Source organism: Polypterus senegalus, unplaced genomic scaffold, assembly GCF_016835505.1.
Source record: "Polypterus senegalus isolate Bchr_013 unplaced genomic scaffold, ASM1683550v1 scaffold_2248, whole genome shotgun sequence".
NCBI lineage: Eukaryota > Metazoa > Chordata > Cladistia > Polypteriformes > Polypteridae > Polypterus > Polypterus senegalus.
The window spans coordinates 14414-42005 of NW_024377915.1; the positions used below are offsets into that span (position 1 = coordinate 14414).

Below are 27592 nucleotides of genomic sequence, written 5' to 3' on the forward strand. Positions count from 1 at the left end.
CTTCCATCTGGCAAAGAGTGCACAATGAGAAATAAATGGAATATCTGGTGAGCATGACCTACAATATCACAACAACCAGGAAAAACTTTCTGGAACAGGGTATGAAAAAAAAAATGCTGAAAGGAGAAAAATACAATTTGAAATGATGAAAATTCACAGCTGGATCATCCCAGCAAGTTACAATACGGTGAACAATTGGGCTTATGTCCAGTATATATGCAAGACCAGCTGGAATGACTTGGAGTTTTTTTCTTTCCACAGGAAAAGGGGACGTTGATACCCGGGATTTAGCATAACAACAGCCAGTGCAAGGAAGCCAACCTAAAAAGCAGCTCGGGTAGAAAAAAGTAAGCCATTTTATCATGCCAGGATTGTTCAGAACTATAAAAATAATGAGCCCGAGAACTTCCATGATAAATGCTTACACACCAACATAGTCCAAAAAAAAAAAGGTAATCGTAGCTCTGATTTTGACTGAAACAAATGTGCCAGCACACTAAAAGATAGTATATGAGGGCTGACAGCACAAAAAAGTAGAGGAATGGAATATGCATCCAGGGGAAAAGTTTGAAGTCTCAATAAAAGCCAGAATCGCAGAAAAACTGCAACTCAGCCCAAAATGAGTCAAACATTCAGAGCTTCATTATGCTGTTGAAAAGACTAAGGAGGTAAACCCCCATTCCTGGCCCACTGAATGATAACAGAGTGAAATAGGGTTGAAAAAAGGGTTGGTACATCACAATCTTTGACAGTGCTTGCCACGGTAGGCTGTCCCAAGACTTTAGGTAGCCTGCGGTATGCTGAGCACTGATTGACACAATACTGAGATGCTCCACAACTATCATTCAGAACAGAAAATATAATCTGGTTGAACAGAAAAAGAAAAAAAAAAAGCACACATCAGTGAATGAGGTTTAATTCATTTTTAGTTCAACGACAAATAGAAATAATAATGCAAAGCCATTTTTAACCTATCCATGTATACAACTTTAGGAGTAACTATTTCTTTACAGTTCAAGTTAATGTTTGCTATTTCTAAAAATAGATAGAAAATAAGATATACTGAAATATTGTTAAAGGTAAGCCTTAAGATACAGGGATGGTGTCACCCTCAGATAACAGTACTTGCTACCCACATCTAGCTAGGCTTCTTGTTAATGCAATGACAGCATGGCTGCCTGAGATAAAGATACATTTTGATTTCTCATGAGTGGGATGAACTGCAGCAGGAGTAACTTTGAACCTAATATTACTATCATTTTCTCTTTTTCTAACACTAAAACTTGAAGCAATCCATGCGTACTGTAAATTTATATAAGATCTTCAGTTATTACAGTTGAAACAGGTATTCACGAGATTAGTTAGAATGCATAGTTAACAGTCAAAAGAAGTCTTTAAAAGTATCTATATATACAGTAATTAATATGAAGACAGTATCATGGCTTGTATTACTGAAGAAATACATGTGTGAAAGTTTGCAGTCTGGGAGAAAGTAATATAATATAACCAATCATTGGTTTTAATATAGCCAATCATATTTAGCCCATGATTAAAAACATACAGAATGATACAGATCCACTTTTGGGTCACAGGCTACCACTTGTGTGCTGCAAGTTGCTATTATTTTATAATGTTTTGTAGGGGGTTGCAAGTGGCTCACACAGTGAATAACACAGCAGGTTGTGGCGGGTCACTAAAGGAACAACCCTCCACAACTCTGGTGTCTGTGCTCTATTCACCTTGGAGCTTTTCCTCCTTTCAATATAAAAATTAATGTATTAAATTGTTTTCTGCTTTCTTGTCTGCTTTACATTTAAATAACAACATGCCTCAGAAACAGTGCCGATTTTCTAGGCTCCATCCGGTCTTTAAACTGAATGAGATACCAAGAGGTCTGTTACTTGTTTCAGAGAATATAAACAGAAAATGTATTTTAAACAGAGTAAGATTAAGATAAAACACAGCTTCACACAAAACATTGTGTATTAGTGATAGTGCTGATTATAAACATCTGTGTGTAACTCTGAAAAATTTGTATTAATGTAATGAATTATTCTTGTCAAAAGAGTTATAAAGTTATGCAGCCTTTTAACAGAGCACTGAGTTTGTTTCTGGTGCACTTGCTAATCTGTCACAAAGGTGTGCCTACCTTAATTGCAATGTGACAGCTTGCATGCCTTACCAACCCTCGAAGCTATGCCTTTCAGGAGCCTACAGCTATTGATAGGTCTAACCAAGGCAGAAAGGTCTGCATAGGGTATTGGACAGACAAAAAGGTGGACCCTGGTCCTTCAGATTGGGGGTTGTACGATGGACTAATCTGTTACAGATATGCTTACAAGTGACCAAGACACCTCAGCCTTAGAAAGAAATGGGTCTTTTACAAGAAGGCGCATGACATGAAGTGAAATCCAGGGTCCCTGGAGCTAAAAGACCAACCACGCTTCTTTCAAAATGCACCATTGAATAGTAGCATGGAATCATGAGAACCTTCATCTTGGGATAGATGCTGCTATACTGTATTCAGGACATGAGAAGGACAATACCCAACACACTGAAGGAGTGGCTCGATGCTATCAACAACAGTACAGAAAGCACGTATTGGATGGGAATCCCAATAGACCATTAACATAGCTACATCAACAAGATGTTTTGATGATTCCTAAATGATGTAAGTGAGCAGAGGAAAAAATTTTAAACTTCAGACTCCTACCTGATAGTGGCATGGCTGAAACAGACTCTCACCTCACTCAATGAAGAGTGCTATGCAAAAATAAGTTGTATTGTATTGTATTATATTATAAAATGGACTGGACTTGAGCAATGTCTCAGTATAGTAATTATAATACTGGAGTTCTGAAGGATGAACAAAAGTTAGAAGAATTTGGAGTGGCAGTAACAGCATGTTTGCAACACTTGAACTTATGTTAGAAGAAGAGACAACAGCTGGACTATAGTTAGAAATACATTTGTTTTGTCATGTCAAAAAGTGCTTGGCCCCAAGCAGGACCAGTACAAGGAATGGATTTTGGCAGAGACACTTTTCAAGATATAACAGAGAATGGACAAGAAAGCAGGGATGAATAATAGCTGAACAAGTGTGGTAAAAAGCAATAGCATAGACAGAGTGCACAGAACCCAAAAAATGTGTAAAGAAAAGCAAGAGACACTACACAGATAAGTTGGAGGAAAAAAGACCTATATGGTACCCCTAATAAGCTGTCAGGAAAGCACAGCAAGACAGAAGTAAGTGAAGAGGGATGATGAAAAAACACTTCTTGGAGGAACTGCAAAGGAACAGAAGAGTGGAGCATTTTAAAGAACCAATTAACATATGTGCTCCAGACTCACCTTACATAAAACCAGCAGTAGAAGTTTTTAGACATTGACTTTAATGTGTCAACTAAAGATGAAATTAAGAAAGCTGTTAGACAGCTGAGGAATAAATGGGCAGACAGACCAGGCAGTATCCCCGAGAAGACTTAAGGTAAATTAGATACTACAGCTGAGATGCACTCATGAAGAAGATATGAGAAGAAGAAAAAGTACCAGCAGAGTGGAAAAAGGGGTAATTAGCACAATTTGCATATAAATTTTATTGACTAAGCACAATTGAGCTAACTACATGCCTTGTGAGCTCCTGGAAAAGTGTTAACTATGATCATCCTGGACCAAATGAAAGACAAAGTTGATGCTCAGTTGCGAGATCATCAAGTTGCCTTTTGCAAGAACAGATCTTGTAACGTTATAGGTCTCATTGAGCAGTCAATGGAATGGAATTCACCTCTACAACAGTTTTTTAATATGAAAAGCATTTGACAGTGGGGACATGGAATCCTGAGAATGCAAAGTTATCCATATTGGGCTATTTACTTTCCTACTGAAAACCACAGTAAGGCAAGGTTACCTTTTCTCATTACTTTCATACCCTGTCATTTTTTACTTTATTAAACGTCAACAACAGCTCATACATCTAGTGGGATCCAGTGGATTCCCTTAGAGGTAACTCATTGATCTTGACTTTATTGATGACCTGCCACTACTGTCACAAATGCAACAGAATATTCAAGATAACACACATAATTGCCAGCCACATCTTGCCAAGCTGGCCTTTATATTGATAACGTAAAGGCAAAGTCATCAAGGCCAATCTAACTAATATTGTGCCTATTCAGCTGAGAGATGATCCTTTGGAAAAAGTGTAAGCCTTCACCAACTTGCATAAGTGTTGTCGACAAACAAAGAGGCACAGATGCCAATGTTAGGCCAGAATTATCAAGGCTATGGTAGTATTTCTGCACTTGAAATTCTACCATAGAACTTGAACCATTTTTTTCAAGTTGAAAAGGACCTTGAGTTTCAAGGAGTTGATGCTGCCAAAGGTGATCATGATGAAGTTTAGACCTGGATTATGACAGTTATGACCAGTAAGAATGTTCATACCTGCATCAACATATGTCTATGAAGGATCCCTAAAAGTTATATTGGACACCCCCTCAGAAAACCTCCCACCATTACAAAGCAGGCCCTGACTAGGAATCCCCAAGGTAAAAAGAACAGTGGAAGGCCAAGAAACACATGCCACTGGGACCAGGAGAAGTCATCATGAAGATGTGCTTGACTTGGAGCCAACTGGAAAGAAAGGTGCAGCACAGAGATGTCTGGAGTACACTTTTCAGTGGCCTATGCCCCAGGAGAGGTAGTAACCAAGTAAGTAGACTAGCTAATCCAATATCTTTAGTTAAGGGCCTTTGAATAGGAGGAGTTGGTTATAACAGAAATAACAAAGAAAAGGGGAAATAGAACATTTCCAGATGCTTTGTGGGATGACAGTGTGCAATAATCTATCTATCATTAAATCAACTGCCATTCTCACCAGTACTGGTTCCAACACAACCATGTGACCCTGACCTGTTAATTAAGATATATAATTAATATTGTTTGAAATAAATAAAATGAATGCATGATATATATATATATATATATATATATATATATATATATATATATATATATATATATATATATATAAACTTTAGAATCAAACACTGCATTTTTTAAGGTTAAGGTATCACCTGAAAATGTTTTGGAATTAGTTTAGATGTGATATTTAAACTACAATATGAGCACCTGATGTAGAAATTTTATAAATGTTATCATTTTTATCACTTTTACAGATAAGTGTATTGATGTTTAAAAAATGTTTGCATATTTTTAGTTTCCATTATTTGAAGTTAATCTCAGAGAACAATCAGTGCAAACTAACTGCTTTAATTTTTATCATGCTTATTTTTTGTTTCTTACTTTCTTTATATATTAATTTATAGTAATTAGTAATTCATTTTCTGTTTAATTTCAGAAATACATTAAACATTTGTAAGTAAATATTCGTTGGCCCGTACAATTGTTCTCAACATTCTCAATATTCATTATTATAACAACTACAAATGTTAAACATAATAAATTCAATCTTCTTTCCTAAAAAATAAAAAACGCCAACATGTGATTTATCAACATCATGGGAAGACAACATGCATAGTTAAAACCTTTTTAATGGTATGACAATATCTAGCAAAATACTTTAAAAAACGTTTTCTATCTACAGGACAAAATCGGTGACCCTAAGAATGTTTTATTAATTTTGAACTAATAAGCAACGTGACTCGAATTTTAGCGGAATGACCTGATTCATTAATCGCACTCCGGAGGAATGCGATACCTGTGCATTTTATTTTACACACACAAAACAACTCTGTGCGATTTAGTTTCTTGTGAGTTATCATTCAACCAAAAGTTTGATTAACTCACCTGAAACTATTAGTCCTGCTGGTACCGAGTTCCTGTATAGCATGTACACGGAAACATCTAGCAGGTACCTTATGTAAAAAATGCCCAGACGAGATAGCCCTCTGGGTGTAGCCGAGACCGCCACCTGCGCATGCCTACTAGTTGGGCTGTTTGAAGAGAAGAGTAGTATTTAATTTATTTATTTATTTTTCTTCTCCATGGTGACTTGGCTGCAGCATTAAACAAGTGTTTTCGGAAGCAAGCCGGGTTACTTTAGAGTCTATGTTTCTTTAGAAGCGTCTGGTTACCATGATTTGGTTAATGCAAGAAACCTAATACCTTTTCATTTATTTATTCCTGTCTTTTAGTGTCTTAAAGAATCCAGTCATATACTGAACTGTTAAGACTACTGCCATGTTGCGTGCAATTAACTGCTGGGAGCCTACTTTAGAAATAAGTAAAGTTATATCATTGGAATTTGTGAATTGACATAGACTTGACATACATACATACATACATACTGCATTAAGTCATATCGCTATTTTAATTATAATAATTATAATTATGAATTATAGATTATAATTAAAAAATGATTCCTTTGTAACTTAATTGTGTATTATAGAGCAATATATGTTTAACAGCTGTTTAAAAATGTGGCCAACTTGCAAATTTCTTTACGTTTTCCTGCTACTGACAAGAATGTGGAGTTTGGTACTGACGCATTATGCTTTCTTGTACTGTTGAAAGGCATTCTTTTACACCTGCAGGCAAATTGTGAATTACAATGAGGAGGCACAGGTCCCTCATTAGTTGCTGCTCTAGATTCTTACGTTTTGTGCTAGGAAACATACACGCACGTAATAGGAGTTAAAAACTAAAGCTCAATTATATTTAATACATTTTAAGTTTAATCTGGTGTATACACTATTTAATCAATGCCAAGAGGTATTTTCGAACTATAATAAATTATGGCTTGAGTAAACGAAAATAACAAAAGTAAACTGAATACCATTGTTAAGTTCAATTAAATTCAATTCAGTTTATCTTGATATTGAACTCTTCACTAGGTACATGAGGACAGCGCTGTGACAGATTCTCAGGTAAAAATCAAGTATACATTTTTCAGATGACTAAATAAAATAATAATATAAACACGTACATATTTGTAAAGTTACAAAATCTATCACAGGATCACGGGTAGTGTAAGACTGCCTCTGTGCATATCTGCAAAGGGAAAAAAAGTTAAAGGTTATTTTGCCGCTAAAAAGAAAAGGAAGTAAAAGACAAAACGTTAAACAACAAAATCATAATTTCATAAATGAGCTTTTAGAAGATGGCATTATATAATATGTTGATTTTTTTTTCAGTTCAAATGAATACCAATTTATTTTTATCTAACACGTATTGCGTATACAGTACAGTACTGTCTTGTGTAAGCTGTGTGTGTATGTGTGTGTTTAGTGAGGGGCCTCGCAGACCTGGACGAGTGACGCTGTCAGATGGGGTGGAGCCGAGAAGCCCAGCGCAGGGTGTGTATATGTGTGGGTATGCTGAATGAATGAGTGACATGATTAAGCATAGGAGCAACACTAATTATTATTATTATTATTATTATTATTATTATTATTATTATTATTATTATTATTATTATTTACCTCAGTTTGACTTATTTCTTTCAAAAACGAAATAACCATATTGTATAGCATATTGTCATTCACAATGATGGAAAGGCAAGGTCATTTACTTTTTTCCATGTAGCAACAACAAAACAGTTGAGATGTGGGTTCAGGTAGTGTAGAGAAGCTTTAAAGATTTGTTGATAAAAGTTTACTTCAGGTCCTGTTACATTTTTTCTCAATCAATTTGACAAATTTCTCACACCAAAACGTCATTCAGGCAGCTGTTCACCAAATCCTCACAGCAAGAATACATGTATTCACAGCACACTCAAATTGCAATTGCTGGAGCACATTTTGGCCACCTCAAAACACATTTTTCATTGTAGTGCATTTCTCATTCTACTCTGATAAACTCATCATATAAGAACATTAATCATTTCAACTCAAAACCAACTCTGTCACACTGAAATAGTAGCTGTTAATAACAGCATATAAAACAATTCATACATGTAGCTTTTGTACACTCCATTCATACAGGACAAAGCTGGTGAGAAGAAGCACAAAGAAATATTTTTAGTTGTGTTTCCTCTGTGTCGGACAATTGAAAACACATGTTGTTAACCTCTTTCACAGGTGCTAGGCTAATTTACTCTCAAGCATATAAAATGTTTCTAAGTTATTGCAGTGTATATTGCTGCACGGATTGGCAAGCTATTACACAGGAACAAGGCATGTTGAGTGGAAGGAGTTGAAGAACACATGGAGGGCATGGAGAAAAGGGAAGAAAGTGAGAGAGGAGCGGCCCAAAGCAACCCCAGAGTAGGTCCAGAAATAAGAGCCACAATTGTTGGTCATGTAATTAACCATGGCTTGGCTGATGCAATGAGATAGGTACAACCTCAGGTGAGATGGTCTACTGTGATGTCCATACTGCAGACTTTTCCCAAAAAGAGAACAGGTACTGAAAATGCTGTATATTCATGTTCAATGCTGCACCAATGTTGTACTTATATATTACTATAGTTGCACATACTTGCTAGAGAGTACTATAAAGTATATAATTATATTGAGTATAGTGATAGTGTAACATCTCAGCAAGTGCAGCAGAAACAAACTCGATGCTCTGTTAAAAAGGCTGCATCAGTAAGCTAGTGTTGAACTATGAAAAAATGTAAACAATATTTTACTTGGAATATATTTCACTACCAGTTAACAGTAAGTGCTACAATGTACTCAGTGAGTTTGGTGATTTACATGTAATTATTATACTATTCAGAAAGTGTTGGAGCTGGCGGACAGTGAGCCCCCACACACATTTGTGTATGTTGATATGATGCAGGCTTTAACTTCCACAGGGTTTGATAATGTGGTAGGAATCTCATTGGGCACCTTCTCATGTAGGTGGAAAGTGTACAAATACCAGCCCCATAATTAGATGTCATTGCTAGAGGGAATGAGGGCTGGGTGTGAAGGCATAACTACTGGAGCATGTCATGGGTGGGTGCAACATGCTAAAAGTTTTTTTCCCCTAGCATTAAAGCGACAAATTATAAGGTATGAAGTTTGTCCTGGTCTGTGGTCTGAATCCAAAATAAAGAATGAATTGCCCCTGAGTGTGTCTTTTGATATTATTCCACATACAGGATATGCATATTTTGAATGCAGTTTTTTCCCCTCAGTTCAAACAGATTTGTTTTACAGAATATTTCTATTTCCTGTACAGATTTAATACAATTATGTTTACTTTATGGATAAATGCACATTTAAATACTATAAATACTGTGAATGTGTTCTTCAGTTAAGTATCATTATATTAAATTTTTTGTGTAAATGACAAACATTGTATAACTATCTGATCGCAGTGCTGTACTGACTGATCAACTCTGTGCAGATTGATGCACAGAGAGAGTGTACTGAGTATTTTAGAGTTTTTTGCAAGGCTGTGGTGCTGCTTTGAGAAATGAAATTGTAGCGGGGCTACCTAGTAATAGTGTGAAATGTTAGTACTGAGTGCGTCTTGTTTCCATTGTCCCGTTTGCTGTTTGTGTGCATCAGTAAATGTTGTTCCCGTAAATACAAAGAGGGGCGGATGATTGAAGGAAACCACAGCCCCAAACCTGGAAAACACCTGTTAACTATCATTCAGTTACAGCCAGCACAGGACTATTTAAGCAATCAGGAGGAAACAAGCCGAGGAGAGGAGAAAGAAGGAGACCATTTTTTCAGAATTAGAGGCAGCTTACCTGCTGTTTTTCTTCACATCGCGCTTTTCCCTAGTTTGTTTTTTCATTCTGCCAGACTGTCTTCCATCCCTCATCTGCAGAGACCCTGGGGTCGGATCATCATCCACCACACGCCGAGGAATCACGGTGAGGTTGCTCCATTTGCCAGGAAATTCAAACAACCTCGCTTATCTCTCGTACAGTCATCCGTCTGCAGGACAGTTTTATAACCGATTCACGATCATTCATTCAGTTTATCATGCATTGTTCTTATTCGTTGTTTGTTATGTTACGGGGGCGAGGAGGTTTTGTTGTATTTATATATAATTGTGTCACGTTGTTGCTGTGGTGGAGGTGTTTTATTTATTTATTTATTTAGCATATTGTTGTTGCTGTTTCATTTAATACAATTAATCAGTTTAATTTTACATATCTGCTTTTCTTTTGTGCTTGTATTTACACAGTCGATTGTGGGGAAAAGGTTTATTTGTTAGAGGTAGGCTTGATATTTAAATTTAACCCCAGTAAATTATCCCGGCCACAGGTCTTGGAGGTGTAGCCGTTGGGAAAGTGGTCGGCCGTTACACTAACTGTTTTGGGGAAATACTTCCAGAGTTGTGATAATGGTGTTTTTTGGTTTGAGAAATATATCAAATCAATTCAGAAAAAAATTAATTCAAATAGCATTTTTAATGAAGTAAGATACCATACAGATAAAGATGTGGTGGTGTTTGATTTGAAAAAAGAAATTTTACCTTGGCTAATTAGTTTTGCCTTTGGAAATACTGGTAATTAATCAAATATTTCATAAGGCTCTTACTTTATTTACCTTACCTTTCTCTGCTGTAGGAGACATGTTTTCACGTTAAGACCTAAAGGTAACTGAAGCACACCTGTTTTAACTCTTTGAGGGCTGAATATTTTTTTCCAAAACAATTTCTGAAAAGCAATGGTTTCACACAGAAATCAACATAAAATGTCTGTTGCTGAATGCTGTGGTTGTCAGTTTGCCAAGAATGTGTGGCAGGCTTTCTGCCAGGCTGTCTTCACTGGTCGCTGTGCATTGTAATCTGGTTTCTACCTCTTTTCATTATTAAGTGGCAGTCCTCCTGGCGTAACATTGCCATAAGGCGTGCCAACTACATGAACCTGATCAACACCACAATTAGCTGGGGACCGATCAGCTGAAGCTGGAACCTCACATTCATGTTCGATCACTTGTATCAAAATCGGAAGTCTGACAAGTCGTAGTCCAGTTCAGAGATAATAGGCAAAACTTCATCCACAGAGTATTTTTTCTTTATGCATTCGCTTTGATCTCTTGCCATTATGTTGTGCCATTTTGCTCTTGTTTGCGCCTTTACTACTCAAACGAGCGCAGGAAATCTTGGTCAAATCAATGATGCTAACTTTCCTTCTAGCAATGAGAGTCCAACTAAAACATAATGGTTGGTTTTGTCACAGTTTACAGTTGATTATCATTGTCAACTCCTCCTTTTGACAAAAGTCGACATCAGCCCTGAAAGAGTTAAGGAACAGAATAATGGTATTTATTAATAAAAACAAAGAATCTAGAATTATGATAAATGCATGTGCATATTGACATGTAAATCTGGACATAGTCAGAGTAGATGGACAAAAATATAACATATATTGGCCATTTACTGGTATTTAGAGTTCTTTTTACATTGGCAGAGATAAATGATTTTATGATACCATGTCTTTAAAGATGTCCAGTGCTGTGTAGAGTTTTTGCTTGTTGTTGATCTGTTCATGTGGAGTGCACTCTTCCTATTTGCTGCATTTAGCCTTATCAGTGCTGTGCTGGCATCCTCAGCTTGCCTTCTGCTGTCTGTTTGTCACGAGAAAAAAGGCACTACTCATTCTAGCCATAGGGTTTAGATGTTGAAGTTCCCTTCTTGAATCAATGGTTTCTTGGCCTTGTCAGGACTATTGGCACAAACTTTCGCTTGACAAACTAGGTCTCAGCTTCAGGTTCACAAAGAAATGAGTTTGTCAGGATTTGACTGTCCAGGAAGAGCACCTCATAACTTTCTAGGTTTCAGAAAGTCATTTTGCATATTTCCTTTCCCCAAGAGAATTCCAGAGTGTTCTCTGAGAGAATTCCCAGGAAGTTTGGTGAGTGTACAACGGATATCCTTGTTCGTTTTACTTTCTTTCAGAGAGTGTGCTGCATGTGGTTGTAGATGAAGGTTGATCCTTCTGCTTGGTTCCAGTTACAAAAGCAGTGTCTTGTAATAGGCAAAGTTCTTCTTTCCATCCTAGTTGTCATCCCTTGAATTATAGGTCTTTGTTCTTTATATGAATGCATTTGGTGTCTTCTGGCTCAAGAGGACTGCAAAAGTGCCTCTAGGGAGATGTCAGTGCAACTTTGATTTACATCTTGAAGTTCAGATAGATCTTGGTACAAGCTAGAGTTCAGTCACTTAGTTTGGAAGGTTAGTGGGTGAATGTGCAGCTGAATGCCTGCATCCCTGTTAAATCTGCATTCTTTTTCTGGTCTGGCATGCCACTAAAGCCTAGCAGAATGGGCAATGCCCATTATTCTATAGTGATTACAGTAACATCAGCCCCCAAACAGTGACTGGGAAAGCCTGGTTAGTATATCACATTACATTTACTTATTTGACTGGCACCTTTTCCAAGGCAAGTTGCAACATTTATGGTTCAATTGGTTACAGTTCTTTTGGTTTATCAATTGAGCACAGGCACCTACAACCTCAGGGTTTGAAGTCCAAAGCCTTAGTAGAGCAGTCCTGAAATAATGCTTATGCCAGCTGACTGGATCAGTATCACATGTGGATATTTGTTTAGAACACATTGTGAAAAAGTCAATTACTACTATTTCTTTAGTTTTAAAACAAACATTGAATTAACTTTTTACTAACAAAATGGTGAATAGTCTTGTATGAATTACCAATGCACACCAAAACAAAGATGTCTAATTTAAAAGCACAGAGTTTTATGAATGAATAAACATTGGAAATACAGAATTGGGAAATGTACTTTTACAATGAAAATGTATGTTATTCTTTTAAAGGGCCCATGCTGACTCAATCTCAAAATAAATATACTTCAACTAGTAATGGTGCACTGCACGATAATATGCAGTGAATACACTTGACTGAGCATTCATAGTTTTCATACACTTATTTTTTCTCTTTGTACATTTACCATTCCTTTGTTCAGAGGTTGATGCAGTTGCTGCTTCCTGAGCAGCTCTTTTCTCCAAACTGGTGGCCTGCATCTTTTCATCAGCATCTTTTGCATTAAAACTGATTAAGTCAGTGTTTGTTTCAATTACTTAGTATGTTTTCCATGTGCAAAATGTCACTTTAAATGCCTAACTATTGTAATTAAATGCTACTGTCAACTTAAATGGTTTACTATCTCATTTAAATTCTAAATATCCAACTTAAATGTCTGAAAGTCACACTTAAATGCTAAATGCCACACTTAAATGCTAAATGCCACACTTAAATGCTAAATGTCACACTTAAACAGCTAAATGTTCTACTTAAATTCTAAATAACCATCTTTGTTTCTCGTCCGATGCGAGATATGGACGCCTGAAGTGGAGCTCCGCTAGCAGCGGTGTTATTTTTCATATTATTTATTATCCTGAGATATCCTGTATCTATTCAATAAAGGAGACTGCTACAGTTTATGTAAGCATATATAAACATGCTTACATATGCTTTTCGAAATAATCAAAAACTAAAGCTGCACCCAAGCTAAGATCAGCAAGACCTAGTTCAAGATACGGCCTTTCAGAGACAGACCTGGATCAGTATGAAAGTCAGACTCCTCAAACCACGGTCCACTACATCATCTCCGCTGAGAGTGAAAAGGAGTGAATGTCGATCCGTGAGTGCAGATCTCGATAGCTTCCCGATCGGAGAACACCTGAAACTGGAAAGACCTTGCAGTCTGTGGCTTAAATTACTCCACGCGGGAAGATAGTGGGACACCGGCTACAGTAGAGCCTACCTTCACCTACGGTACAAGAAAGTACAATTGAAAGTCTAAACTGCAGGTGATGTTCACAGCATGCAAGCTATAAAGAAAAGCGAAGGCAAATGAGAAAGCAAGGGCAAAGGCACATGAGAAACTGAGAAATTGAAACAGTAGTTGCAACAAGCAAATGAAATGCAGCGGCTGATGCTGCAACAGGCAAATGAAAGGCTGCACAAGAAATGCAACTGGAGATGCAACAGGTGCTGGTAAAATTGAAGAACACATTCAGGAAAACTCGCTAAACTGAGACACTTACTGATCAATTGGAGGATCTCAAGGAGACATTCACATTCGGTTGAAATAGCTAAAATTTGCTGCCAGTGCCAAAGAAAAGCAGTAAAGTCGGCTCTGAATGTAAAAACTCAGAGGCAGACTGGCTGCTTTGGAAGATGGAAGCAGAAGGTATGATGTCAGAATTGAAGGTCTGCCTGAGAATTGAGAAAGTCCAAACCCAGTGAAATTTTCAGCTGAACTCTTCTCTAAAATAATTGAGGAGGACTTTAAAGCAGAATCTGAGATAGCAGTGGCTTACAGACACGGATCAAATACCGTTAGATCCAGATCTTTTTTTATTTGCTTTGAAAGATTATCATTTAGCTAGAGGTGATGGCACTCCTCAGACACAAGCAAGATATTATATATGAAAATAACCGCATTCCTGTCTTTCCTGACTTCTCTCCAGCAACAGCTACTAAACACGCATTAAACATTAAACAGCGGTTACGGCACGCCAATGTCAAATACAGCCTCTTGTATCCGGCCAAACTGAAAGTTTAATTGGGTCAATTTTATTTCTTACAAGGAAGAAGCAGAAAAAGAATTAAGAAAGCTGATCCGGACTATTCTGATACATAATAGTGAGTCATGCAGTAATGACAAGGACTAATCTACTGTCTGATGTTTTTGTTTAAAATACTGGTTTTATCTATTTCATTATTACTTAGTATTACTAGGCGCTATCTGTTTATGTTTTATTGTGCTTAATTACTTCTTTTCTCTTTAGCTAAATATTTAATCTCTACCTAAACAAGACTGTTTAACATCAAACCCTTGGTTTATTGTTGTTGCTATTATTGCATTAAGACTTATTATGCTTATTTTGGACAAATTTCTAACACTATCCCGGGTTTATTGTCTGGGAGTATTATCTTAATGCACTAAGATTGCTGAAGACTATATATATTTTAAATGCACAATTTTTTTTTTCTTAGACCATATTGGTAATACCTCTGTCTTTTAATCCTAAAACGCTGCAGCATGGGGCTTGTTTTGCTTTGACGTTCTCTGTCTTTGGGTATGTCAGAGGACTGGGACTGTGTGTGAAGTGGGTTCTAGCCTCACTTGGGGAGGCAAAAAGGAGAGTGGGGGTTAAGGGGGAGAGAAGAGAGCAGGCTTAATCTATACCTAATCTATCCTCTTAATCTTAATTATTATGTTGGTAGTTATAATTATAAGCTGCATGGCAACAACTCTAGGGAAAATAGGAAATTAAGGCGAAGCTGTGTCACGCTCCAGTTAAGACTATAAAATGACATCAAAAACTCAGAATAAATGTCTCCATGATGGGACAGTTAATTTCGTGAGCTGGAATGTTAAAGGCTTGAATCACTGAATTAAAGAGAAAGAAAGTACTCTCTCACCTAACAGGTCTAAATGCTAAAATACTATTTTTACAGGAGATCCACTTACTAGGCAAGGATCAGTTCCAGCTGCAAAAAGACTAGACTGGCCAAATGTTCCATTCTTGTTTTACAAAGAAAACTATAGGTGTGGAATTCTAATACATAGAACAGTCCCATTTGTAGCATCAGATGTAGTATTGGATCCTGAAGGAGATATGTAATGGTAATGGGAGACTTATCTAACTGTAAAATGATCTTGATAAATGTTTATGCACCTAATGTCAATGATAAGGAATTTATACAAAATTTATTGCATCCATTCCCAATCTGAACACTCAAAAGTTATAATGGCTGGGGACTTTAATTGTGTTCTAAATCCACTTTTAGATAGGACTTCTTCCACAAGGGGAACAGCATCTAACACTGCAAAGATAATTACAAAGTTTAACTGATCACAACTTATCAGACCCCTGAGGTTTTAAACCCAAATTCAAGAACATATTCTTTCTACTCACCAGTACATAATTGCTACTCAAGGATTGATTACTTCTTTATAGATAATAACTTTTGCCATGATTAAATCTTAATACAATGCTATTGTTGTTTCTGACCATGCACCTATGAACTTGGAGCTAAAATTAATAAGCCCCATACACTTACCTCAGAGATGGCGCTCAACCCGCTTCTATTAGAGACGAGAATTGTACTGAATTTATATCCAAAACAAATCAAATTCTTTCTAGAGACAAATACATCCTCCGAGATCTTTGCATGAATACTCTGGGGAAACTCTTAAGGCCTTCTTAAGAGGACAGATTATCTCATATCTTTCCTACAGAAATAAATTCGAAACCAAGAAAGTAGCAGAGATAAAAGCAAATTACTAGAATAGATGAAGAACACGCAGACTACAAGCGAGACTCTACATAGGAAAAGGCAGGCTCTACATTCAGAACTAAACCTCTTGACAACTAAAGAAATTGAACAACTAATTTATAAATCCAGACATCATTACTATGAACATGGAGAGAAAGCTAATAAGCTTTTAGTTCAACAAATTCACAAGCAAAAAGTGCATACGCAATCTCAGTAATCACCAATAAGCGGAGTTAAAATAGTTGACCACAAAATATAATGCACACTTTCAGAGACTACTATAAATCCTTATATACTACTGAGTTTAAAGAAGACTATACACAATCTAATGCATTTCTGGATACATTACAAATACCACAAATAGACACTTTAGTGCAGAGGAATCTTGAGAAACCTCTGCGTTATCAAATTACTAGATGCTATAAAGTCACTCCAAGGCAGGAAAGCAGCAGGCCTGATGGCTACCCTGCAGAATTTTACAAGAAATTCTCCGCTCAGCTAGCTCCTCTCCTAATGCTAACATTTACAGAAGCCAGAGATAACCAATCTCTTCCTCAAACCTTTGCAAGCACTAATCACTGTTTTCCAAAACAAAAAGCAGGACTTATTACAATGTGCATCATACAGACCAATTTCACTTCGAATAACGACGTTAAAATACTCTTAAAATCATAGCTAGAAGGATGGAGAAAGTGCTGCTCTGGTAATATTCAAGACCAAACTGGATTTATTAGACACTTCTTTCAAATCTTCAATGTCTGTTTAATGTAATATACTCTAGCCGAACATTTGTGCATGGATTAAATTACTGTATACTAACCAGAAGCTTCAGTTTGCATCAACAACATTTGCTCAAACTACTTTAAACTAGAACGTGGTACTAGACAAGGATGCCCCTTGTCACAGCTGCTGTTTGCAATTGCCGTTGAACCACTGGCAATACATTGTCAAAATACTGATCAGATAAAGGGGATTAGCAGAGAAGGACTGGAACAGAAAATTTCATTATATGCAGATGATACGCTACTGTATATTGGACCCAGAAAATTCTGTGCCTGCAGTCTTAACAGCACTCACAGAATTTCAAAAGATCTCTGGTCTCACAATTAATCTGAATAAAAGTGTACTCTTTCCAGTGAATTCTCAAGCATATAATATTATATTAGATACCCTACCTTTTATCATTGCAGAACAGTTTAAATACTGTAGCTAGGGTAACAGTAAGCTCTTTATCAACAAAAGTTTCCATCTACATGGAAAAAATCAAGCAAGACTTGCATGATGGTCAACCCTTCATCTCACACTAGCTGGAAGAATTAACACTGTTAAGATGAATATTCTTCCTAAGCTCCTTTTTATTTCAAAACATTCCAATATACATTAATAAATCATTCTTTAAGCAATTAGATTCAACAATAATCTCATTTATTTGGAATTCAAAACATCCACGCATCCAAAGAGTGACCCTACAAAGACAAAAAAGGCAGAAGGCGGCATGACTCTACCTATCTTCCAGTTTTATTACTGGGCAGCAAATATACAGACAATAAGAACATGGACACATATAGAAGAACATATACAGACTTGGTCCACAATAGAAGTAAATCCTGCAGTACTTCTCTGTATTCCTTGCTCTGTGCTCCAATAAGCATGACGTTATCGCAATACACTAATAACCCAATTGTGCTCCACTCACTTAGAATCTGGAACCAATGTAGAAAGCATTTTAAGACAGAGAAGCTTCTATCTGTGCACCTCTGCAAGAGAACCACCTCTTTCAACCTTCACAAACATATGCAGTTTTTAATATCTGCAAAAAATTTGGAATTAACTTGCTTAGAGATCTTTATATAGACAACGTCTTTGCATCCTATGAACAATTACATTCCAAATTTAACATTCTAACTACACATTTCTTTCACTATCTTCAAATCAGGAACTTTTGTTAAACAGAACCTTCCAGATTTTCCTCATCTTGCGCCCACATCCATGCTGGAAAAAATATTGCTCAATCTCAAGGACTTACACACCATCTCTACAATATATAAAATCATTTTACAATCCTCCCTTTCAAAGATCCAAGAGGACACTGGGAAAAGATCTCAATTAATATATCAGAAAAGGAGTGGAAAGTAGCAATGCAGAGAATTCACTCGAGCTCCATATGCTAAAGCATACAATTATACAACTCAAAATTATATATCTAGAACATCTGTCTTGACTAAAACTCTCCAAAATGTTTCCAGAGCATGATCCAACCTGCAAACGCTGCAAACTAGTTCTAGCATCACTGGGTCACATGTTCTGGGCCTGCATAAATTAACATCATTCTGGATGAAAATTTTTAATTACTTTTCATACAGCCTTGGTCTCACAATCCCTCCTAACCCATTAACAGCTGTGTTTGGGGTTTTTACAGATGGGTTTAAGGTGGAGAAAGCCAAACAAACTGTGATTGCATTCACTACACTTTTGGCACAGACTTATTCTGATAAACTGGAAGAACCCAAACTCTCCTCTTTAAGTGAGTAGGAAAATTATGTGTTATACTATTTGAAATTGGAAAAAATCAAATACTCAGAGGATCGTGCAGACTTTTCAAAACATGGCAGGATCTAATCAGTAATATTTTAAAATAATCTCATAAAGCACAGAGAATTTATTAATTAGGTATGTTTACAGGTCTTAAATTTCATGCCGTTTGGCTTGCTCTCTCTCTCTCAGGGGTGTGGATCGATTTTGTTCTTAATTTAATTTTTCTTTTTGTAAAAACTTGATTGATTTGTATGGATTGCAATAGAATTAATAAAAAGGAAAGAAATTTCATTTAGTTTCATCACACCATTTCATAAATACACAGCTTTTCAAAGTGCAGATAGTAACATGAAAACAATTAGAATCAAACTTGTTATTCAAGCGGGTAAATGAGTTTTGTTTCTGTGGTGTGCTAAGTTAGACAAATGAGCTTTGCTCATGCTGTGAGACTGTGAATGCAGAAGCAATGATTCTGACATCGTATAGACTGTAAAATAAAGTCGCATTGCACTGTATAACAGAACATCCAGAACAATACAATTTATTTTTTGTATAGCCCAAAATCACACAAGAAGTCCTAATGGGCTTTAACAGGCCCTGCCTCCTGACACACCCCCAGCCTTGACTCTCTCTAAGAAGACAAGTAAAACTCCCAAAAACCCCAGTAGGAAAAAATGGAAGAAACCTTGGGAAAGGCAGTTCAAAGAGACCCCTTTCAAGGTAGGTTGGACTCACAGTAGGTATCAAAAAGAAGGTCAATACAATACACAAACAGAACAAATCCTCAAAACGGTATAAAATACAAATTTTAGAAGTCGCAGACAGAATTTAACAATAGATGATATCAAATAATATGATTTGGATTTGTTTAGAGTCCTGAGACCTCAGCCATCAAGCTCCCACCCCATTTGGCCATTCCACAGCTAAAACAGCACTGGGACAGCCAATCTAATGAAAAAGACCCTCTACATCACGATTCCTGTGATTTTCCATCAGGGACGACTTTGTATGAGGAAAGCAAAACAACTTGGAGGTGCCATGGCACCAAGTGCCACATTTGAGTACCGGGAAGAGAAACAGAATAGGTGAGGGTTAGTAACAAATTATAATTATCTTTTACTCTATGTTTTAGTACTAATGACTAACAACAGAGATACAGTCTGTACAGTTAATCAGCAGCTCTAGTCAGGATGTGCTAAACTGAAGTAGTGAGTCTTCAGTCGGAATTTAAAGCTGAGACCGAAGGGCATCTCTTATAGTAGCAGGCAGACCATTCCACGTTTAGGGCCCTGTAACTAAAAGCTCGGCGTCCCACTGTTTTATTAATCCTTGGATCAAAGCAGACCGCATCTTGAGATCTTAATGTGTGCTCTGGTTTGTAAGTCATGATAAGTTTAGACAAGTAAGCCGGACCTTGGCCATTTAATGCTTTATATGTTAAAAAGATGATTTTAAATCTGCCTAAACTTAACCGGGAGCCAGTGTAAGGATTTAAGAACTGGAGTTATGTGTTCATATTTTCTTGTTCTTGTAGTAATTCTTGCAGCAGCATTTTGGATTAACTTGAGGCTGTATAAAGAACAGTTTAAACATCCAGTGAGCACCACATTGCAGCAGTCAATCCTACTAGAAATTAATGCATGAATTAATTTCTCAGAATCCTTTTATTTGAAGCGCTTAATTTCCCAACATTTTAAGATGGAAGAAACATGATTTGGACAACTTTGTAATATGTGCTTTAAATGACATTCTAGAGTCAAAGAACTCTATAGATTGCGGGCTGATTCAGTAATATTAATGGTGATTCCAACTTAAATTTAAATGATGACAAAATATTGTTGTGATCAGCGTCCTCCTAATTCCATCCAACAATTAACATCTGTTTTATCTGTGTTTTAAAGACAAGTAGTTCTCCTTCATCCACTCCTTTTAATTCACTAACACAACTAAAGACAACATCGGAGAAACTTAATTTAATCTAAATGAAAGGAAGAACTGGGTGTCATCTGCATACAAGTGAAAATTAACATTGTTTCCTAATGAGAGATCCCAGTGGAAGCATGTAAACTGAAAACAAAGGTCCCAGTATTGAGCCCTCAGGACACCATATCTCACTGTTGTGTATAATGATGGAGTACTGTCGGCACATTTCTGTACATATTGGAATCAATTTGATAAATAAGAACTAAACCAAGTGAGCACAGTGCCTGTAAACCCTACATCATTTTCTAGCCTGTGCAGTAAAATAGAATGGTCAATGGAGTCAAATGCTGCACTTAAGTCTAACAACATACTGTAATTACAGTGGACTTTCCTTCATCAGAGGATATCAGAATATGTTTACAACCTGCGTTAGTGCCGTTTCTGTACTATGACCAGTGGAAATTTCTCAAATTGTAAATGCATAGGTGTGACTGAAGCTGATTGGTGACTACTTTTTCTATTATTTTAGAAGGGATAAATTTGAAATAGGCCTACTATTTAGCATGTGTGGGTTTAGGTCTGGCTTTACAAGACCATACATGTACGGTAAACATTACTATGGTGATATCTGCTAATCCAAGTCCACCCATAAAAGAGGCTGTCGAGTGTGAGACAGAATGTTAGTGGGCCTGTCACTGGCAATGAATACACTCGCCATCAAGCTTTTTTGGATTACATGGAAGTATGTCTCACCTGAAACAACAAGGTGCGTGTGCTATGCATGTCTGAGCAGCTAAAAAGTAGATGACACAGACTGGAAAAAACAAATGAAAAAAACTCACGATGATCTCATTTGCCATCATAGGCTTAAACCAGTCTATCTGGTGGAGTTGCTTGTCCATGGTATTTTTAAGCTTGAAGCAGCATTGCTAGTGTGAGAAATGAAGGACAGGATAGGAAAAGGATGACTCTCAGGAAACTGCCGAGGACAGGAGGAGGGTTGTGTGCACCTGTGTTCTGAAAGTTAGGAAGCTAAACGATATCCATGAAAAATGTCCTTGGTTGGCATGCAAGAGGCCGGCTAGAATGGCGAATCAGCAGAAAAACAATGAAGGGTGTTGCTACAAACGAGGTCAGGATGATGTAATGCATGAAAGTAAAATTTAGCATATTCAGGCATAGCATAAATAAATATAGAAGAATATATTAGAAATTCACTTTAGTGCAGAAATGAAGGCAAATCAAGCATGTCAAGCAAATTATTAAATAAATGCATATGCCATATTTCTTTTAATTTAAAACGTAGCATTGGGCATCAAATAAACCAGCTTAAAAGTCTGAGGAAGTGACAGAGGAAGCCCATAAAAGGAGGAGAGAATCTGTACTGGCCTTGGCCAGTGAAAGAAATGAGCAAAACCAAACTAAAAATGGACAATAGACAGTAAATAACAGAGGCCAGCTGCAGGGGAAAGTCGGAGATAATGATGGTTTCCAGAGAACTCAAGGTATTGGCCAGACAGGTCAGAGGGGAGTCAGAGAAAAACAGCAAATGAGCTAATTGAGGAGGTTGAGGTGATAAGAAGTTCTGGGCTCAACTCTATTTTGACAAATTGGGTTGAGTCCGTGTTGTTGTTGTTTTATTGCAATAAAGCTTTAAAACTCTGTTTGCCTATCCTGAGTCCTAATAGCCTTCATTTTCAGGTAAAAAGCCTCTTGGTGATAATATTTTCACACTACCATGCAACATAAAATCACTTCTCACTTCCAATTTAGCTCTTCCCCCCTCTATATCTCTTCTTTAAATTATTAAAAAAAAAAACTAGCAAAATACCAGCGCTTCGCAGCAGAGAAATAGTGTGATAAAGAAGTTATGAAAAAGAAAAGGAAACATTTTAAAAATAACGTAACATGATTGTCAATGTAATTGTTTTGTCACTGTATGAGTGTTGCTGTCATGAAGGATTTGATTATCATTATTTCTTTCAATCAGGTTCGTATTTGGAGGATGTGTTGTGTTCAAGTTATATTCCGTATTTGTCAATTGTTGTAAAGATAACAGGCTTCATTCATCGTCGTAGGCATGACAAACGCCAGCAGCAGCGTGTCTATGAACTTAATTTAAACTTAAGGTCTACACCGTGCTTTGTTTACACAGTAGCTGCACTTATGAATATGCTTGTGGTCCACTCGCTTCCTATTCTTTTGCTGCCTTCTCAATTATGAAATGCGTTTTTTGTTCAGCGATCTTTGGAGCTCTTGCTTGTTCTCTCTCTCTGCTTCACAGTCAGTTCCGTGAGCCAGCTTCGGAGTACATGCATCGAAGGTTCTCAGCTGTGCTTTGTGCTATGTTGTGCGATCTTGCGATGTCCACGGCTTTATTTAATGTTTGCTCAGTCCCGCACTTAGGTTTCTCTCACACTTTAGCTGAGTTTGTAGCCAAACACTAGTCTATCCCTGACCATCTTGTCTTCATTTGCATAAGCACAGTCCTTGACCCTGAATATTTCGTGGCAGTGTGTCTATTGGATAGCTGCTGATGGATGGCCTTGTATCGCAGGCACTCAATTACGTAGGAGGTGTGATGGTGAGGGACGCAACTCCACCTCACACGGCAACCGAGCTGCAGGCTATGGCCATATATATGTACGTAAGTAGGTTCCAGTTATGACCAGTTATGCATAGAATTTCAAAATGAAACCTGTCTAACTTTGTAAGCAAGCTGTAAAGAATGAGCCTGCCAAATTTCAGCCTTCTACCTGCACAGGAGGTTGGAGAATTAGTGATGAGTCAGTCAGTGCGGGCTTTGCCTTTTATTAGTATAGATTAGTTTAGTGAATTGTAGCTGTTAGTGTAAAATCAATTCTGGAAAAAGTGCATGGGGACATGATTGAAAACTTAGTAAGTACTGATTTTGCACAAATGTTGTTTTCTTTTTTTTCTTTTTTTTCTTTATACAAAGAACCATACACTTATGGAATAAATTACAAAGTAGTGTGGTGGAGAATAGGAATTTAGGGGCCTTCACCTCTAAACTTGATGTTATTTTGGATAATCGTGGTGAATAGAATGGACAAGCTTGTTGGACAAAATGCCCTGTTCTCATCACAATTGGTCTAATGTTATGTAAGTATTGATTTGATCTGGCTCTGCCTGAAGCAGTTTTATAGACTCTCTTGGGGTCACTGCTGCCCCTTTTATCAGTGGTTTTCAAGGTTGGTACTCTTGAATCATGTAAGATTTGTTATGTTTTATAAACATAATTGTTTATTTAGACACTATGCATGATAAAGTGTAGTCACATTTGAGATTCTATACCATTTGCAGTCCCATATGTGGACTTGGATTCACCACTTTCTGCTTGCAATAGGTAATATCCATAGTCTTTGTTCAGTTTCAGGGTGTGGTCATACATTTCAATGATATCATAGTGCATGGTCCAACAGATGCCATGCATAATAAATGCTTCACAAAGTGTTCTAAAGTGTTAACAGCACAACCTAAGTACCACTAAATGTGTCTTCACATTTCAGCAATTAATTTGTGAGGTTTCATCTAGTTGTGAGTGGTCTCTTCCCATTTTATTTTTATATAGAAGTAATTCAGTGCATTTCAGAGCCTATCAAATCAGTCAATTTCACTCCTTCAAATGCCTGAAATCTGTCTTTTTTGTTTTTACTTTGGTACTACACTTCACTAACCAGCCACAGGGATGCACAAACCAGTGTGTTTCTTTGTGCGGGAGGATAGAACTTTGAATGTTGGCAGTAGGACTGGTAAGTGGAGAGAGTTAGATATGATGGAGAGAAGGAAGGTTGATATATTGTGCATGCAAGAGACTAAATGGAAGGGGAGTAAAGCCAGGTGGATCGGAGGTGGATTCAAATTGTTCTATCATGGTTTAGATGGAAGGAGAAATGGGGTAAGGGGTTTTTCTGAACAAACAGTATACAATACAATAGTTTATTTTGTATAGCCCAAAATTGCACAAGAAGTGCCGTAATGGGCTTTAACAGGCCTTCCCCTTGACAGCCCCAGCCTTGACTCTCTCTAAGAAGACAAGTAAAACTCCCAAAACCCCAGTAGGGAAAAATGGAAGAAACCTTGGGAAAGACAGTTCAAAGAAAACCCTTTCCAGGTAGGTTTGGGTGTGCTGTGCGTGTCAAAAACGGGGTCAATACAATACACAGAACAAAACAAATCCTCAATACAGTATACAAATAAAAATTTTAGAAGTACGTAGCAGAATTTAACAGGTAATATACCATAATATGATTTGGATTTGTTTAGATCTGGAGACCTCACCCATCAAGCTGCGGTCCCCATTTGGCCATTCCACGGCTGAAATGGTGCTGGGCCAGCCAATCGATGAAAGGACCCCTCTTTCCCACAATTCCTCGACCCTCCATCAGGGATGACTTTACCTTAGGCAGGCAAAACAATTTGGCAGGTGAGCCATGGTACCAAGTGCCACATTTGAGTACCGAGAGAGAAACCGAATAGGTGAGGGTTATTATCCAATTATAACTATCAAGTTACTTATGTTTTAGTACTAATGACTAACAGAGATGCAGTATGTACAGTTAATCAGCAGCTCTAGTCAGGATATGCTAAACTGAAGTAGTGATTCTTCAGCCGGGATTTAAAAGCTGAGACCGAAGGGGCATCTCTTATAGTAGCAGGCAAACCATTACACGTTTAGGGGCCCTGTAACTAAAACCTCAACTTCACACTGTTATTTTATTAATCCTTGAAATTTCAAGCAGATCATCTTGAAATCTTAAAAGTGCCCCTGGTTTGAAGTCCTGATTAAGTTCAGACATGATGCCTGGCCTTTAAGGCTTTATACTGTATGTTAAAAGGAGGATTTGAAATCTCCCTAAACTTAACCAGAGCTAGTGTAAGGATTTAAGAACTGGAGTTATGTGTTCATATTTTCTTGTTCTTGTAGTAATTCTTGCAGCACAATTTGGATTAACTGGAGGCTGTATAAAGAACAGTTTGAACAAGAGGTTTTGGAGGTGAAAAGAGTGTCAGACAGAGTAATGATAATGAAGCAGGAAATGGAGGTGTGATGATGAATGTTGTTAGTGCATATGCCCCCCATATATGTGTGTGATGGATGAGAAAGAAGTATTTTGTGGAGGATTTGGATGAAGTGATGAACAGTGGACCCAAGGGACAGAAAGTGGTGATTGAGTGGATTTCAATGGAAAAGTGGTGAAGCGGAACAGAGGCGATGAGGAGGTGATTGTAGGTATGGTGTCAAGGAGAGGAATGAAGAAGGTCAGATGATGGTGGATTTTGCCTAAAGGATGGACATGGCTGTGATGAATATGTATTTTAAGAAAGAGGGAGGAAAATAGGGTTACATACAAGAGTGGAGGAAGATGCACAGGTAGATTAAATTGTAGCAGTGCTACTAAGTAAGAACTTCATCTCTCAGCAGTCCTTGCTGGGTCAAAAGGTGGTCAAGGGGGCAAATAGAGAGAAAAGTTTGTTTTGTTTTGGTGTGTTGCATTTATCTGTAGTGCTGCCTGTTGTTATTTGAACTTTAACTAATCATTGTGTCCTGGACTGTTTTCGTTTGTTGGGGTTTGGATCGCCTGAGGACTGTGTTGGAATTCATTGGTTTTCTGAAAGAATGGAGCCCTGAAGCATTCATTCGACTTCATCCTTTCAGTAACTACCGGTAGGACAGAGTTTTCTTTCACCCTTTCAACATACAGATGCAGGACTTAACTTCATCACCTCTTATTTCATCCGTTTGGGTTTACATGGACTTTGCTGTGTGGTGTTTGTGTTTATTTATTAAATGTAATATTGCCGAAGGGGTCAGGGGTGGTATTATTGTTTTCATTTAGTTCATTTAATTTCATTATATTCTCAATTGCTTAATGTTCCCAGTGCAGTTCATTTGGTCTCTGTTGTGAGTGTGTGTGGTCGATCCAAGGCTGGGGCTCCTGAGGTCTCCTTATTAAAATAAATAAATCACCGTATTTTGGCGGTGTGAATCTTGCCCCTGAGCGCTACAACATCATATGTAGAAGAGTCAATCTGATGGAGATTGAACACTGCAAAGTGCTGGCAGGGGAAAGTGTAGTTAAGCAGCATAGGATGGTGCTCTGTAGGATGACATTGGAGATCAAGAAGAAGAAAAGAGTGAGTGTAGGGCCAAGGATCAAATGGTGGAAGTTGAAAAGGAAGACTGCAAGGTTGAGTTTTGGAAGATCGTGAGACAGGCACTAGGTGGTAGTGAAGAGTTAACAGACTGTTGGGGAAACTACAGAAGATGTAGTAAGAGTAACAGCAAGAAGGGTGCTTGGCGTAACATCTGGACAGAGGAAGGAGGAAAAGGAAACCTGGTGGTGAAATGGGGAAGTAGAGGAGAGTATACAGAGGAGAGGATGGCAAAGAAGTGGATAGTTGGAGAGATTCAGAAAATAGCAGTATAAGGAGATAAGGTACAAGGTGAAGAGAGGTGTGAAAGGCTAATGAAAAGGCTTATGATGAGTTGTATAAGGGGTGGACACTAAGAAGGGAGAAAAGGACCTATACCGATTGGCTAGATAGAGGGACTGAGCTGAGAGATGTCAGAAGGATAGGGTGATAAAGGATAAAGATGGGAACGTACTATAGCAGGGAGAATGTGTTGAGCAGATGTAAAGAGTACTTTGAGAGGCTGATGAATGAAGAGAGAAGAGAGAGAGAGAGAGAAGAGGTTGGATGATGTGGAGATTGTGAATCAGGAAGTGCAATGGATTAGCAAGGAGGAAGTAAAGACAGCTATGAAGAGGATGATAAAATGGAAAGGCTGTTGGTCCAGATGACAAACAGTACCTATGAAATGTGGACACTTTTCTATAGTGTCATTTCTTGTGACTGAAGACAGAGAATATAAGTTTAAAAGTTAAAGGAATAAAATCTTGAATTGAGTACAACCAGGCAAAGGTAAATGACAGAAAGATCAGTG

At 37.5% G+C, this 27592-nt stretch overlaps 1 pseudogene; it reads right to left on the minus strand.

The window, feature by feature from the left end:
- On the minus strand, positions 1-24055 carry LOC120519501 (annotated as a pseudogene).
- Between the last annotated feature and the right edge of the window lie 3537 nt (positions 24056-27592).